At 45.1% G+C, this 17,669-nt stretch overlaps 1 long non-coding RNA gene across 1 annotated transcript; it reads left to right on the top strand.

Moving 5' to 3' along the window:
* The first annotated feature begins 1,285 nt into the window (after positions 1 to 1,285).
* On the top strand, positions 1,286 to 5,971 carry LOC135448793 (uncharacterized). The gene is made up of 3 exons (XR_010440579.1): positions 1,286 to 1,730; positions 2,939 to 3,023; positions 4,686 to 5,971. It is a non-coding gene; the product is annotated as an uncharacterized LOC135448793 (long non-coding RNA).
* Positions 5,972 to 17,669: the final 11,698 nt, after the last annotated feature.

Genomic DNA, 17,669 nt, shown 5'->3' with positions numbered 1-17,669 from the left:
AGGTGCCAGAGGGAGGCTAATTCTTATTCTGAGATTTATTACACTACAAATTCTTTAGTACTGCTAATTAAGTCTAAGCTCCACTTATCAAATGGCCAGGTACCTTTTTGCAGGACTGCCATGTGGTATCTGTTTGTTCTCTCTCCATGGCTTTCCTGAGCATTCCAGTGGGTTGCGGAGGCCATAATGTAGATGAAACTAATAATAAACCTGCACTAGAAGCAGCTGCATTGTGGAGGAACTTCAAACCCCAAAGCAAAGCAGACAGGGACAGTTTTAACTGCAATGTGCTCTTGAACTGAAACCTGGGCTGGAGCTGACCTGCCTGCCTTGTGATACTGTGTGGGCTGGGTGGGGATGCAGCCTGTGTTGTTAACCTACTGCTACAATATTTACACAGATAAATTTAGCATCTGACATTGAGAAAGTGATTTTCTGTACAACTTTTCAGCTTGGGCCACCTATGTACTCTGGGAGAGAGGAGATTGCATGAGTGCTTTTGCATGGGTCCTTTTGCAAGTTTCCCATGCTCCTGACAGGTAAACTGGGTAGGAGTCAGCAGTGCCTCTGGGGATGGCGCATTTTAAATCACTTTACCTTGTCTTTTGCTCATCCCCCAGCTAGAGCAGCCTTGTTGAAGGATTTTTTCCAGTGCAGGTCCCTCTGGTTGGGTGCTTATGTAGGCTTCACAAGAGACCCTTACCATTAGCAGCTGGTTTTGAATTGCACTGCTGGAACTCAGCAAGGGTGTGAGAGAGAGTGACCAGTGCTGCAAGCTGAGGTGGGGCTGAGGTGCCAGGGCAGGTCAGTGGAAGGCTGAGATGGACAGGTTTGTGTTTTTGGGGGGTTTTTTTGGGGGTTTCCAATGTCCTGCCCAATACATTTTATCTACAGCTGTCACTTACTGGGAAGTGCTGCAGCATCACCTTTTTGAGCCAGCAAAACTCAGAGAGAAAGGGATGTCTTCAGAAAAAGGCCCTGCCAGTAAGGTCTGTGGGCTGATTTTCTGAAACAGCTCAGGCAAACGAAGACTGGGTGCTGATTTCATTGGGACCTCCTGAGGTGCCTCCCCATTCATTGGATCTGGACCACAAGCTAAAGCAGGAGGTTTCTGGAGCACAGCTGCTGCTCAGCCCCCAGCAGGGGTGAGCAGTAGCTGCCCTACCCAAGCACAGCTGGTTTGTGTTACTGGGGCCTGATAACAACTTCCTCTTCCCTGTGTGTGTGCTGGTGGCAGGAACGCAGCTGCTGGCTGTCCTTGGCACTGCTTTCTGGGGATCTCTGTGCAGGCAGCACAAGGGGAGTCACTGGTATTTTATCATTGGTCACTGGTATTTCAGCTTTGGAAGCCTCAGGAGAGGCTTCCCCTGTTGACTCAGAAGAGAAGGGGCCAGGAGCACTGAAAATAAGCTGATGGGTAGCTGTTCTTTCTCTGTGGCTCTCATGGCTTTATTCACCAGAATCAGGGAGGGCAGAAAAAGGGAGTGTTCAGGAAGCTGTGTAGAACAAGCTGAGTCCAAGTAGGGAACAGAAGGAAGAGGAGACAGGTCCTCGAAGTTTTTTGTCAAGCCCCCCATCTGTGGAATTTTGGCTGCCTGCTCAGGAAGAGCAGTCCTTGCCTGGACAGGCTGTTGAAGAGCACCAGGTTCCCTTGCTTGTGAGACTGGCTGGAGATGTGGGCCTGGACAGCTGGCAAAGCAGCAGCTGTGGGATTGGTGAGAGCACGGAGGGTGAGTGGCTGTACCTTGTTCCTCCCAGGTACAGGTGTCGGAAAATGAGTCATGTGAATTCCAGTGACAAGAGCCAGCCTTGCTGCTCATGCTCTGAAACCCCTTACTGGTGATGCCTGTCCTCCATTCTTCTGGGGCTGTCACACAAAGCCCAGAGGTATTTCCCATCTGGGGACAAAGGAGTAAGAGATGCTTCCTTAATGTTGCACTTCCCAGATTAGCTGGCACAGAATTGTGCTACAAAGCATTTACCCCTCAAGTACATAACAAGAAGAAAAGCAGACCAGCCCCTAATATACAATATGGGGTTTATTATTTGATGTTTAATTATTTAAAATATTTTAGCCATGCTGCCCATTGCATTAGGCTGGAAGCATACATATACTGAGATGCTGCATGGCTTTAAGAGCTTGTGACCTGTACAGCCTAGACAGCTTTGGGGTACAACAGAGAGGGAATGTGGAGAAGTGGCAGCTGACTTAGGGAGGCACAAGGGGAGAGTGGTGAAGCCAAGAGAAGTGGCTGGGCCCCTCATGTCCAGTTTCCTGCTTCCCACCCCATCCCTGACAATACAGCTTCTCCTGTTTTAACACCAGAAGGATCTGTGGTAAGGGGGAAAGGAAACAGAAGTTGTCCTGCTCTAGAGGTAGTGTTACTCTGGTATTGCAGCTTTCCACAAGGCACTGGCTCCCTGTCAGAGATGTCAACCCCAAACAAAGCTGTTCAGGATGTTTGCTCAGTGTGCTGTGCCACAGCACTCCATGTTGGCTGTAAAGCTGAACAGACCACTCAGGGTGGCTTGGAAGAGAAGCAAACTGCCTGCCAGGAAACACACCTTTATTTATTTAAACCTTTATTTATTGCCAGGCCAGGAGAAAATGTGTACAGGTTTTGCTTTGTGAGAAACAATGGATACCTCACATTGCAGGAGAGAAAATGTGGTACCAAGGCTCAGTATGCCTTGAAAGGACAAGAGATGGTCTGCTGAGTACACAGACCTAAATCCATGGATTTTCATAAAGATCTGTTTCTAACCTTTTCAGGAGTGGGGGCAGTCATTGCACAACCAGGGGACTCTGTTGTCTGATATGCCCTCTCCTTCTGCTAGCAGGATAAGAGCCTTGTGTTGAACCTGTGGCTTCATGCTGCTGTTCTGTCAGCTGCAGGCCCTTTTCTGAGCTGTCACCTCATCAGGTGTTTGTTCCCAGGTGTTGCTGCCTCAGCTGCAGTGCCCTGATTCAGCTGGTTTTGCTGCTCTAGTCTCTACTGAATTAACAGCAGGATTTTTTGGAGGTAGGTGCTGATTGCTTTTCTTCTTTTTCAAACCAAAATCAGGAACAGGTTTTCTTCCAGCATCATCTTCCCCTCTTCAGGAGTTGGATGCAATATTTCCTTCAAATCACCTTTCTTTGACCTCAAGAACAAGCTTGGAAAAATAGAGAGTCTTTTCTAGCATTCAAGGGCCATGACCTCTATCACCATTGCTGCTATTGAGTGGTTATTGCCTAGGACACTCATCTCTGGATTTGTTCCTGGATTTTAAGTAGCAGATTCTGGGTAAGTTAGCTCAGTAGGCATTGACGTGATTCAGCTAATTTGAGATGTGTTTTTACTGGAAAACTAACGAGTACATGTGTGAGCCAACTTTAAGGTTCCCTTTTCTTGGTGAAGTGAGTGATTGCTCAAGACAAGGTGACAGAATATTTATTTTAACTTTTAAATCATAGCAACAGTTGCATTTTCCTCCGCCTACTCGCTGTCTTAAAACTAAAAAAACAGCTGAACCAAACTTTCCAAAAAGTTTTCTGGCAGAAACAGGAAGGGCAAAATTCCACCTGAAAAGGTTGAAGTTGCTTATAACTGAAAAGAGCCACTTGGGAATAGAAGTGAGAGCTGTCCATATGTGCTTCTCTTCTAATATTAACAGTAATGAGAGACCTAGGTGGTCAAGGAGCATTTTAGAGGTGCTTCAGCTACTTAAGAAGATGCCAAAAATCTGTCACATTGACAGGCCTTGTCAGTATGAGGGCATTGCACAACAGCTCTTCAGAAAGGGTGAAAAATGTTTTCTGATGAAAATTGAATTAAGTAAAAGGAACTGTAATTATTGCAGCTGGAATATGGCCTGGCCAGTAAGATTTTTAAAACTTTGCTTGCTGTGAGCTCTGTCAAAAGTGGTCTATTCTCTACTTTGCATCTCACACAGGAAAGAAACCTCTGAGAGCAAAGATTAGCTGGCACTGTGCAAAGGTACAGAGTTCAACCTGTGAAGGGAATCATCAAGTAAAATTCAAATGCCACCTTTGGCAGTGCAAGGTATTTTATTGGCAGCTGTTTATTCAAGTGTTGACTCAGCCTAGCTTTTGAGATCTAACAAGACTGAGAGCCCTGAGGGCTTATGGCCATGGGCATTAATAAGGCAATCTAATTCAGAGATAATTAAGTCGCATTTATTAAATTCCTAATTAAGCAGTCAACTGTAAATTTGTTAAGTAAGGAATGCTCAGTTGGGATTATTCCCTTTCCACACCCTAGCAAAAGGTTAAAATGGGAGGAAAATTACTCCAAAAAAATCCTCCCCCTTCTGAAACATGATTTATAGTTTAGGTGTGGTGCTTGTGGAGGAAGCAAAGACTAAACATCTCTGCCCTGCTGAAGTAGAAGGAGAGCATTTCCAGAAAGATTCCCTCCTCCTAGCAGTGATAGCACAGTGGGAATGGATGTATCTGCATAGGTGCTGCTCCTTGGGAAGAAGAGAAATGCAAATTTGAAGATGGGATCTCTGTTTGCCTCCCTGGGTGTTGGGTTAAGTTCAGCTCTACTGTGAACTCATGGCCTCAAGTCTTAACTAAGACCACAACCAGTCCAGAGCTTCTCTAGGATATGGTATCTGATGAGGAAAAAAAAAAAAAAAGATGTAGAGAAATAAGAGATTTTTCTATTCCTGTTTCACAGATGAGGAAAAATAGGATGTAAGAAGAACTGAAGACATACCTAAGATGACTTAAGGAGAGCATAATTGAACATTTAACTGAAGGCCTCTGAGCAACCTCCCTTAAGCAGCAGGTGCTGCCTCTGTACTGCAAGGCCTGGCTTATCCTCTATATGTGACAGTTCTGTGCTCCAACTTTCCACTTGCTTCAGCTCTTCTCTCCAGGAACCCCAAGCAGGCCAGTTTTCCTCTGCTTAAACTCAACAACAACAACAAAAGCCAGCTGAATGGGTATTTACAGACTTGGGAATCCAGAAGGAAAATGTGCCAGTATTATCTCAGGTCTTTTGTTTGCTGGTGCAGAGAGGAGGATGACGGGAGAGGAGCCAGCAGTGCCCATGAACCTTGCACAGAGCTGGCAGGGGCACGGTGGCTGCGCTGGGTTTGGCCACACCTTGGGGAGTGCATGGGAGGCTGCAGCGTTTGGCCCCGGGCTCTGGGGCAGACTTCTAGGTGGAGCCTCGTAATCTTCCTTTCCTGCTCCTCCTAGCTACTGACAGCAGTCCTGGGAGCTCTTCTGGGCTACCGATTTGCCTCCCAGACTGTGCTGCTTTCCTGAAGGCTCTTTTGGACCACAGCACTAACATCAATGTCTTGTCACAAGGTTTAGCTTCCCCCTCTCTGGTTTATATTTGAAGGGGTGGACACACTCATAGCTGTAGACAGCTGGTGTGTTTGGACTGATTATAGGCATCTCTGAGATTTAGTTTCTCTTGTTTGTCTGTCTGGTTCAGTCTCCTCAGTTTTCCAGAAGAAGATGACAAAAATGCTGATGGACTTATGGATAATAGTGTAGGGCACTGGCACATGCCCAGGTTTACCAACTGCTAAACTGTGGCTCAGTTTAACTGCCAAACTGGCAGTAAATTCCACTTTCAAGCTATTTAAACACCTGGCCTGTCTGGGAGTTGTTTCTTTCAGCAGTCAGAGTGAGGAATATGAGATTTCCAGATCAAATGAGGATTATTTTCCATTCTTGCACACACCATAGTTGGAGATCATATCCCAGGCTAGAGTAGATCAAAATAGTGACTGAAGGATAAAAGTGTTAGGCATGTAAGCCCCAGCAATAACCAGTTAATGAATAGTTTTGTCCCCTTCTGCTTTTCTTGGTGCCTCTGTCTTTGCCTCCTACTGTGCTATGATTCCTCAGTCTATAGCAGGACCTATGACTGTAATGATATTTTCAGGCAGAGCTGAGTCTGCTTCTTGCTGTCCTGAGTCCAATAAACTACAGTCATCAAGTTTCAGGCTTTCTTTGGCTTGCCTAATTTTGAGAGGCCCCTTGCTTCTCACAGCTGGGGTTTAGGGGCAGCAGTAACCTCAAGGTGCTCCAGGGCTCTCAAACTCCTAACAGCCCATAGCAGAGAGCCAGTGCTGGGGATGGGCTTGTGTAAAGCAGGCTGAGCTCACAAATGTAGGGGTTTAGATAAAATTTCCAGTTAGTTTTTTCACTTTTCAGTGCCTTTTGCCCTTCACCATTACAGAGAATACAGGACAAAGAGAACTGGCCATGCTGCTTTTTTTCACCTTCCCCAGCTTGGGCAGTCTCAAAGAAGATCTAGGTTACAAGGTGAGTGGTGAAGATGATGGTTGGACTCAATGATTTTAAAGGTCTTTTTCAAATGGAACAACTCTATCATTTAATGATTAAATCCTGAGGGTGGAGCAGAAGCACCATGGTGTGGACACAGTTTATGCTGCTTCATCAGCTGCATCTAGTCCAGCTCTGGATTCACCTTCAGACCTTCTCTAAGGAAAGCAGGTCTGGTCAGATAGCCTGGGTGAGGGACAGAACATGGAATTAGGGACTGAGAAACAAGGGGGATGAAGGCAGACAAGGAGGATGTTTTCTTCTGTCCTGTCCTTTTCCCCTTTCAAGTAGCAGGACCATCAGTCAGAGCATATTTTCTTGGCAAAACTTACAGATCATTCTGCTCTCCTCTGTTGAGCTAGGTCCATGAATTTCTAGGAAGGGATGGTCTTGGGCAGCAGGCAGGGCTGTCTTTGAAACACCAGGAATGCTATCCAACACTGAACCCTTCTTTCATATGAACTTGAATTTGCTGATGTGAACTTGCAGAAGCTGAGGGATTGTTGTCACTTTTGTAGATTTATACTCACAAACACATACTAAGAACATTCTGCCCCACCCTTCCTTTTTGTTTTCTTTCTATTAGCGTTGCTTTCTCCATATGAATTCTGGTTTCTGATGATACTCTTTCTGGTTATTAAGACTCCTTTTCTGTACACCCTTCCTCCTGCCTCTTTCATAGCCTAAGCCAAAAATATTTGTCTACCACAAGTGATCAATGCCAGATTTGTTGTGTGGGCAGGATTAACAGTGAGGGATAACAAAATAGAGGCAAATTGATGCTTCACTAAAAATAGACCTGCTGCAGAAGGTAGAAACTGTTTCCTCATGTTGAAGCTAAAGGATAATTAATAGAGCAATTGGGACAAATTTGGGGAATGATTCTTGGTGAACCACATCCTTCCTGCACTCAGCAGAGGAGGCAGAGGATGACACAGATTTGAAGCAAGCCCAGCAGTGGTGAGAGGGTCGGTGTTGGCAGCCATTAATAACTAAAGCTGCCTGTCGTTTGGCTTTGCTGTAAGTAGCTAGAGCGCTACTGACCATGGCAATTTTTGGCACCTTCCTTTCTGGATGAGCCAGCATCTGTGTGGATCTCAGCCTCAAGTGGAGATAGCAGAGTGTGCAGAGAGGGACTGTGACAAGGTTTCCTCCTTGCATGCTTGTCTGTTTTACATTCTGGATCAAGGCCTGAAACTTAATCCAGCTATTTAATTGCACATAATTTAATCTGTTGTCCTGTAAATCATGTTCTCTCCTGTAAACCATCTGACCAAAATGATGTTTTCATCCTTTTAATACAACAGGTTATGGCAGCCAATTCCCAAGGCAGCACTTGTTATTTAATTATAGCTAATGGATTATTACCTGCAAGCACCACTGTTGCCATCATCTGGAAGAAACCTGTGCCAGAAATGAGACATTTCTGATGTTGGGAAACTGGAGGTGGCTGGAGGACAGGGAGAATGTCCACATAAGCCTGGTGCTTATTTCTTTGAAGGCAATTTGCAGTGAGAGCAAGAGAGAAATGATGATATAAAAAGTCCTGGGATGAAGTTAAAAATGTGCACTCCTTTGCTAATCAGGTTACTGCATCAGGATATGGCATGTGGGGCCCCCAAAATAGGACCAACCTGCTGGAGTAGGTCCAGAGGAGGCCCACAAAAATGACAAGAGGGCTGGAGCATCTCTGCTGTGAGGGAAGGCTGAGAGACTTGGGGCTGTTCAGCCTGGAGAAGAGAAGGCTCCAGGGAGACCTTATTGTGGCCTTTCAATATTAAAAGGGGGCTTATAACAGAGATGGGGACAGACTGTTTAGTAGGGCCTGTTGCACTAGGACAAGGGAGTAATGGTTTTAAGCTAAATGAGAGGGTAGGTTTAAATCAGATATTACGAAAAAATTCTTTAAAGGTGGTGAGACACTGTAGGAGGTTGCTCAAAGAAGGCCTGTTCCAGGCAGTGTTCAAGGCCAGGCTGGATGTGGCTTTGAGCAAGCTGGTGTAATGGAAGGTGTCCCTGCACATGACAGAGGTGCTCAATCTAGATGATAAAGGCTCACCTAAAGCACTCTAAGATATTAGTATGTGACGACTTGTGTTTATTATATCCTTGTCAGTGGTAATGGCAAGCCCTCTATTTTGAAAAGTAGGTTCATCTAAACTATTGTCATATCACCCCTAATCTTCCATTTAACAGCTTAGAGGAAAGCTGGATCCCACTGAAGCTGGTAGGTGAACCAATCACTACTTGAATAACTAATTTCCTATAATTCCAGTGGTGCCCACTGATGATGAATCAGGCAGAGGACTTGTAACAAGGGTAGGAGTTGAGTGTTTGTAAATGCAGTGACTCTCCTGGGTGGGCAGAAGCAAGGAGCACAGGCTGTGCCCTGAGCAGGGAGGAGGCCTGCAGGACTCAGCTGTGACACTGCCCCAGGATCTGTTTTGCCAAACAAACATGATGTGGGCTGGCCAGCCTAGCACATGTGCTAGACAGATGATCAGCCTACACACAACCCTCAACCAGCAGCAAAGCAATATTTCTTGCCTGGTGGGCATGAAACAGGGGAGGTGAAGGACTTTTAACTCAGAAAGTATCACAGTGAACAGTGGACATATACTACTGGAAAAAGAGTTGTATCAGTTCTGCTCTTATCAGAGCAGCTTATCATCATCAGTGCAGATTTCCCTCCTCTCCTACTGCTGACTGTTTATCAAATGGGGTATAGCAGCTCTTTTGAACATTCTCACCAGGCTTTAGAAATGCCTTGTGATAAAATGTGACATTTTCTAAGGGCAGCTCTGACTCCCCTTGTGTATTGCCTCATCTATACTTCTCATTTTTATTCTTTGCTAATTTCAGTCTTGGCATCTTGAATCCATGGGAGTCCTAGACACGTAGGCTGGAAAAGACATGATAAATCATGTACTTCTGCCTATGAGCAGAGGTGGGATCAGCATACCTGAACCACCCTGCAGACCTTATCAAGACATCTTGACAATGATTTGTTTACACCTGTTCCTGAAGATCCTACATGAAGAGGATTCTGCATCTTTTTCTACTATAATGCTTAACTAACTTTACAATTAATTAAATTCTTAATTAAAATTAAGAAATTTTATTGAAATTATTAAGTCCTGCTTTTTATAGATGTAGCCTTTTATATTCTTCTTCAGGCAAAGAACAATGTAATTTAGTTTTAAAAGTTTGTAGTTAAAGTGTTTTACCATATAGTCCTAATTTTCTTCCTGTGAGGCAAAACAAGTGTGTTCTTTTGAATTTTTTTCTTGGTCATAATTCCTCAGCTATCAATATTGTTCATTGTGCTTTAACTAGATCACATTTTGAGTTAGAGAGATTTGACAGACGTTAAAACTCTGCTAAGGTAGAAATCCATAATTGTAGGAACACCCTTTAATACCAACTCACACAAAACAGTGGTGGGTGTCTCATATGTCCAGTAATAAATAGGGAAAATTTTAAAATTGGGATATGCTTCCTCCATAAGGCACACTCAGCTTTCAGCAATCAGTGGTTTAGAAACTTCCTGAACTGGAGGTTGCATTTCTATCACCACATTTAATAGAACCTGATGGGCTAATTCAATTGACTGGAAAAGAGATTAGACAAATTTTATGGTTAATCTTCAAAGCATCTGGTGACACTGAGTTCCTCAATTTACGTGCTATCCACACGAAAAACATATTTCCCACAGCTTGTCTCAGATGTGTTTGCCTGGCAGCTTAACCACTACTCCCACCCCTTTTATTCCCCATCAGCTCTTGCATTCTGAGAAATAGCAAGTGTCCTCCATATCATGCCTGTTTGCATAGACCTGTGGCAGGAGTGGCTTTTTTCTAGAAACAGCGGTATATCACTGCTGAAATCCTAGAATGAGATGGACCTCCTCTAGAGAAACTATGACATTGGTCAGCACGCCTGGCTCTCATCTTGCAAGGCATGCAACCAAAAGTTTGCTTTGGTGTTGTCTACTTCTGCTTGGAGCTGTCCTGTATCTTTGTTTGTTGTAACAGAAGCAGCAGCCTGTCTTCACTAAGGGCCTAAACACACTCATTTCATCTGTGGCAGGGAATGAGAGCGCACTCATGGACAGTGACTGCACATTCCTGTCACATGGGCCATGAACTTGGAGAAGTTATTACTGCCTCTACCTATTTCATCCATTTTGTTTCATGGTTCTACAGGAGAAAGTAAATATTAAATGCTGGTCCCTGGCCAAATTAGTCTGCCAGTTCTTCACCTTAATACTCCACCCAGCTAAACAAAGAAGATGATCACTTAAGGATCAAAGCTTTCATCTGAAAATTTAAGGATGAGTAGATGTGCTGGGAAATATGACCCATAACATATTAAAACAATAATTGGAAATGTTTGGTTTCTTCAGAGCTTAAAGAGGAGGTAATGCAAAAATTCGGCTTTTAGTAGTGCATTGTAAATCACTTAAATCCTTCTTTGCAGGGTCTCACAGCAGCCAGTGACTCCTTGGCATATGGGCTGTTGGGCTCCAGCAGCTGGCTGGGAGTTGGATGATAATCTGTCTCAGCCATGGTGTCCCTGTGCTATGGTGTGTCAACAGAGGAAGATGGAGGGAAATTTTCTTGGTGGATCTCATTTGGGCTCTCCTGCTTTTCTGCAAACTTTCCAAGCCACTGCTGGAAAAGGGACTGCCCCTGCATGGTGCTCCAAGCATGGAGGGGTTCTGCTGCAGGTATTGTATGTGTGTATTTGGACATGTCAAGTTCTAAAACTAGATGACCTAAAACTCTTACAGCTCCACAAGGTCCTCAGCGAAGGTTACCATAATCTCTTGTCTCTCTTTCAAGCATGACCTGAAGTAATGGCTTTGGGTGTGACCATATAACCTCTAGCACTTTTTAAAAGGGAGTTTTGCATGTCAACAAAGCAGCATGGCTGCTGGTGAGAGAAATGTAACCTCTTCTCTTTCCCCTTCCCCTCCTGATAATAGTGGGCCTTTCCTGTTCTTTATGTGTGTTTTATCATTCACTCTTGCATGTGTTTAATACATGCACTTTTCCAAAACAGCAGAATGGCAAGACCTGGGCCAAGTGTTAGCAGGGATGGCTCTGCAGGATTGTGGCTGGACTGAAGTGACCTGCAGGTTTAACACTGCTCTGGAAGACTGAAGCATTACAGTTTTCTGTGCCAGGACAAGTCCTGCTTCATGGACTGTTTTTGGAAAACCACAGTAAATAGATGTTATGGAGTTTTATGAGGTTTTAAAAAAGAGGTTGCCCATTTTTTAATGCTTGAGGGTAATGAAAGATCAAGGAGCATATTATGATTACAGTTGGAAATCACCAAAGCTGTCGTTTTTTCCCCTCATCTTTACCTTCCTTGACCTAAAACTTCTTGACCTTGATCAAAAACTTCTTTCCTGCACAGAAGTGTCCCACACACTTTCCTTCCAAAGAGATCCACCCTGAATGTTCTGCTTCAGTAATATTATAGGTCTGATTCAGTAAAAAAGGAATTGCTATACAGATGTGTCTATAGATAACATGAAAGTGTTTTCCTTCTCTTCCTTTTCCTACTTATTCTCCGTAGCTTACTCAGGAAAATTGTGAGGAATCTTCCAAAGAGTGCAGCTGGGTGCTGGAGCTGGTAAGTGTAGAAATCATACAGTGGCCCTGCATCTATACTAAAGGGTAATAAAGTTGTGTGTAATACAGGAAATCATAGACCAAATATTGGCAACCACATCCTATGTAGATTTTGCCGAGATTGGCTTTGATTGCCAACTGGTTGCCAGAAGCTGTCTGTGATTCAGTTCTTCCCTAAGGCCACCCACCTGGTGGCTCAGGCACTGGAGCAGCCACACTGGTTGTGGCCACAGCAATGCTCTAGCCAGAGGTCAAGTGAGCATCTCCTGCCAACACAGAATGGGCGGATTCCTTCTTTTCAGTAGATTTGTATTAGGTAAGGAATTAGGAACGCTGTGTGTGCTGTGGCACTAAAGAGTCAGGTATATTCATTTACCTCTTTCTGCTGGAAGAGCCCAGATATCAGGGGCTATTGCCAGTAGTTTGTGAAAATCTGTTGTAAGGGTGGGTAGGAGTGTTTCCAAACCACCCCTCTGGGGACTTCTGCTAACAGACTCATCAACTCACTGCAGGGAATTGGCCAAGGAACCCACTGGGAGGTGGCATTTGAGGTGGTGGTGGATGTGGCTGGGATTTCCCTGCTAAACAAAAGTCAAGCTGCAGGCACAAGCTCTAGAGAGTCCCATGAAGGCTGATGTTTGCTACTAATGGTCTCCAGATACTCTGGTGAGATGGAGCTTCCTGGGATATCTGAATGATTTTTGGATCACCTGGAGCAAGGAGGAGGTGGCAGGGCAGTGATCTCTCTGTAGTACGTGATCTATCATGCTGCCTCTGTAGCAAAGTAGCTGGACTGAGAAGGAGAACCAGGTAGGAGTTAAAAGGCAGGAAACCTTGCTTTTTTGGCAGTCAGGCTGACAGAAGACTTGCCTTTCTAAGCCTCCAGAATTCCAGTGTTATGGAAATTGTTGCCTGAAGATAGCTTGAAGGAGGACAAGCCTTGTGGTGGTAGTCTTAATACATCCTAGCTATTCAAGAAATAATGTTCTTCAAGGTCTGATGGGAGAAGAAGCTGCTTTCTGACCTTCCTCTGCTTGGCTTTGATTTCAGACTTTCCCTTGCTTGTTTGTATAACATTGGAGCAAACTTTGATAACTTAAATTGCTGGCCTGGAGCCCAAACAACTGGCAAAAAAGGTCAGGAAAGAAAGTACAGTGCTACTGCTTTCCCTTGGCTGGTGACCACTCCTTCTCCTTATCACTGAAGCCAGTGGTAGCTCAGATTGCCCTTGTTCTTGTAACAAAGGTGCTGGGTAGGAGGAGAACTGAGCAGCAAAAGGCAGACAAGACCTCAGGAGCAATTTGCAGGAATATGTATTAAAGCTCAGTCCAGACTTAGGGGTGAGCACAGCCTGCATAAGAAACCTTCCCTGCAAAAGGCAGCACAGAGTGTGCCAATATACATGTCTGCGCTCCCCTCACCATTTCAAGACTGCAGTCTGTGACTGGTGGAGTGGGACCCTGCTCATGGGAGGCTTCCACTAACCTCCATCACCAGCCTCATCCTTGGCAGTGACTGAGAAGAGCTGGAGGGGAGGAAGAGAGGCAGAATGGTGGTGTGGGTACCAGTCATCACCCGTGAAAAGATACCCCATTGAGTATCCCAGGACCTGTCTGGAACCCCTGTGTGACAGCTGAGGGCTGTGTGGGTCTGCATCTAGTTCACTCAGAGACCACTGTGGCAGTTAAAGCCACTTCATTACAACAGCACACACTGACAGGCACTGCTCGTGCCTGAACTCATCCTGTATGTCTTGGCTATGTCAGGGGCTGGCATAAAGTGGTTTTTTCCTCTTGTGAGTAGCAAGATTTACAGATGATCACTCAGTGGGGTTTGTAGAGTTGTTCAGGTCCTTGCAAGTTTGTCCTTAGGCTTTTCAGAGTGCAATCTACAAAAATCAATTTAATTGCTTTTGTGTGTGCAAAGGCCAAGTTCAAGACCCGGCTCTTCGCAGTCAAACCAAAGGGTAAAATGTCTATTAGTTCACATTATGGCTCCTATCCCTTTTCTTTGTATTGAAACCTAGGCTGAATTACCCAGACTGCTTCTCTTTGCAGAACTGGGCCTGAAATATCCCAAGTCCATGCTTTCCCTCTGAATTTTGCCATACTTGTTTCTGGGAAAAGCTGTCAGAAAACAGAATGCAAGGTAAAAGGCAGGAGAGGAGAGGTGTTTACCACCTGCCTCTTTTTAAACTGGGGTCCACCTGCTGAGAAGGTCCAGTGCAGTTCAGAAGGATTCTTGTTGTGTCATAGTGATTTTCCTATCTCTAGTTCAAACCACCCTCTGCAGTCCTTTTCAGAGAAGGGAAAATGTCCTGCTCTGCTCCACAGAAGCTACTTATAGCAATGTTCATGGTGCTGGAGAGCTGTCAGCTTTGCTAAGTGGTGAGGCAGGGGGGAAGCAGATACTTGAGATAAGAATAGTAAGTGAAATCTTAAATTTGACAGGCTTGTCAAGGAAGAAATTACAGCTTGGAGGAGGAAAAGTGGTTGTGTTTTGAATTTTCTGTAGTAAATATAAAGTCTGGGGGTTTTGGCGGTGAGGAGGCAGTTCCACCAGGAATGTGTAAAGCTTTGTTTTGGACATGCCTGCCACAGCTGTTTTTCATTATAAGGGAGCAAGAGGAGGACTTGGTGACAAGGAAACCTTGTTTACTATGGTAGAGCTGGTGTAGAAGATGCAGGAAAGTAGGTGGAGATGAGTGTGGAGGGAGCCTGGAGGACACTGGAAATCTCTTAAGTGCAGGTGGCACCTGAATGAATTTGGCATAAGGTTACCCTTTCTTCCCCATCTCCACTGAAATAACAACTTGCTGACCTCACCTGGCAGTAACTGCAGTGCAGTTCCCAGCTGTGCCAGGGGCTGGGCACTTGTTTTTCATGGGCTGTGTTTAAGAATGTGATGGTTGCTTTTAAAATTTTATTCTAAATTCTGCTCTCAGGCCAGCTTGAACTTGTGCTGTGGAAGAAGTGCTAGTACTTATGGCTGCTTTGCTGGGTTTCCATCAAGATTTCTGCCAGAGGGAGTGGAGGGTAAAAGGGCAGGTGGGACATGCAGGAGAGCTTGTGAGTCTGATCTAGAAATGTGCCAGCACACAGGCACACACTATCACCTGCTGCTCACAGGAGGCAGAGGTGTGAAACAATGTCTGCAGGGCCAGGCAAGAGGCTGCAGTCAGAGCATGAGCAGGGCAGCCACGTCTCAGCCCTTCCTGCTGGGCTCTGCACTGCTCTGGGTAAGCTGTGCTACTCATTCCCTGCTCTTCCATGTGGAATATCAGCTTCTGTTTCTGCAGGACGTGTTCATGTGAACTGAATGCAATTCACAATGAAAACAGAACAGAGATACACCTTCATCCTCTTCTTTCCCCCCTCCAGGGTACTGAGAGGGTTTGGTCCTGTACCAGTAATACCAGTGATGAGTTATGCAAAGGGAGGGTCTGGGGCGCCAGAAATAACAGCATTGCAGTCACAGGATGTTCTGGTCTCACTTTTGAGGAAAACTCTCAGTGCATTGTCCTAGTGTTGGAACAGCTGCCCAGCAGGACTGACCCTGACACATTCTCTGACTGTGCTGTGCATTTCCTCCTGGATGGGAACTCTTGGATGAGCTCCTGTGCAGCTGCTTCACTGGATTTCAGTAGTGACCCAGATGTGAGCCATCCTCACCTCAGCAGGCCTGGGCTGCTTTGGCTGTTGGAAGGACCTTCCCCACGGGAAAAGGGGACACTTCCCTGTGCCCAAGTGGAGTGGGGTCAGCTATTCTGATGTTACAAATGCAAAGCAGCTGGGCTCACATTTCTCAAGTGTGACCCTCAGGACCAATCTGTCCATACTTAGTGCACTCAGATGTTTAAGATACATTTATCTTTATTTTGATGCTTCTCTGACTGCCAGTCTAATTTAAATACCTGTTCTCAAGAAGTGGATGCTGAAGCACTTTTGAACGTTGCTTGTTCAACTTGTAGCTGGTTTGTAAGAGTAGTGGTTTGTAAGAGATTTAGCTTGTAGTGCTGGGGCAGGTCTCAGAATGAATCTGCTCTCCTATGGATCAGCTGGAGCCTTCAGTGCCTAGTAAAAGAGAAGACCTGATTTGAAAAGCTACCTGGACATGGGAGTCCAGGAAAGGGTCTTGACCACTAGGGATTCTTGGGTGTCTAAGAAGAGTTTAGGTCCTGCTTGTCTCTTCCTCTTTATGGGAATACAAGGCACCTATTTCTATGAACTCATGCAAATTTGGTATCTTTGAGCCCTCACTTCTTCTGTCAAGAATGACCAAGAGTTTTAAAATATTTCAAGAGGGAAAAGAAAATTATGGGTAGCAGACAGGCACAGGTTGAGCCCTGTCATGTAAATTGAACATACAGTTCTGTTTCTGAGCGCTTATGGCCATCTGAGAGGGCCATGATGTCCCTATATCAGGATATTTAACTTTTCCTAATTGTCCTCCTATTTAGACAGAAGGGGAGAATGACTTTTGCCACTTCTTGAAGTGACACTCTTAGCAATGACAATATCCCAACATACAGGGATATCATGTTATTGAAAGTCCTTTGCTCTCACCTCTTCCAGAACGGATTCTGCCCACCATTTCTAAACTCTGCCAAAATCCTTTTGGATATTAATTGTTATAGGGCAAATAAAGGAGAGTTCCTAGTGCAGAACAGCACTAGGGAAATAAGGTCAGAGCCAAAAGCTGTTCTGCCCTCTGTGGGCACACTGGTGTGACAATGGGGAGCAGGGTAGCCAATGGATACGCCAGGTCAGTGCAGAAAACCAGCCTGCTGACCACCTCTCCTACCAGGGTCTGGAGCTGGATCCTTGTGGTGCTATCATGGTGCCAAGGGCCTGGGTCAGGGGAGCCATGGAGCCAAAGTAAATATTTTAGCAAAGGCTGATGAGCCTCTGTAACATCACAGGCTTCTCAGAAATGTGAGTGCTAAGACCTTTAGCTTTTTGCACTTCTGCCATAACAAAAACGTTTGCTCAGGTGACCTCTTTCTTTCCTTTCTCTTTTCCCTCATCCCTTTTCTTTCAATCTTTCTTTTTTCCCCCCTTAGCTCCCAAATCACCATTATTAATTACTTACAAGGGCTAAAAATGAGGATAAGAAATGGAAACAAGTTTTCTTGTTTCTTTTACTTTTCACATTCAGTTTCACTTTGGACTGCGGCACAAGGTAAGCAATGGGCTTTGTGTCCTTGCTCTTGCAGTCAGTGCAGAGGATGTGCCAGCCACGGTGGCAGAAGAGAAGGTGGTGATATAGCACAGTTTAATTGAGCCTGGATGTTGCTTCTCTAGATCTCTCTTCCTTTTGGCTCCCCAGTCTTGCACAGAAGAGTAGGTCTGGCTTCTGCTTCCCAGCCAGCTGAAATGCCACAGGATGTGGCTTCTCATTTTTGCCTCTCTAGTCCTTTGGGAACAAAACCTTCATGTTCCAAGTACAGGCATTTCAGAGAGGAGGCACAGGCAGATTTCCCCACGCTTGCCTCTCTGTTTCCCCCCTTTGACCAAGCAGCACTACACTGGGTTCTTTTCACAGCTTCCTGCTTAAGTTAACTGCCACAGGTTTACACATCACTTGCCTTCTTTTCATTTCAAATTATTCACAGACTAAGACATACCTTTTAGTTCAAACCCCAGGAGTCCTCCTATTATATAGTAAGTAGACACATGGTTATATTTCAGCCTGCACTTTTTAGAGGTCTG

This window comes from Zonotrichia leucophrys, chromosome 5 (assembly GCF_028769735.1).
Source record: "Zonotrichia leucophrys gambelii isolate GWCS_2022_RI chromosome 5, RI_Zleu_2.0, whole genome shotgun sequence".
Lineage (NCBI taxonomy): Eukaryota > Metazoa > Chordata > Aves > Passeriformes > Passerellidae > Zonotrichia > Zonotrichia leucophrys.
The sequence above is the reverse complement of the archived record's forward strand: the minus strand, read 5'-3'. Positions and strand labels throughout refer to the sequence as shown.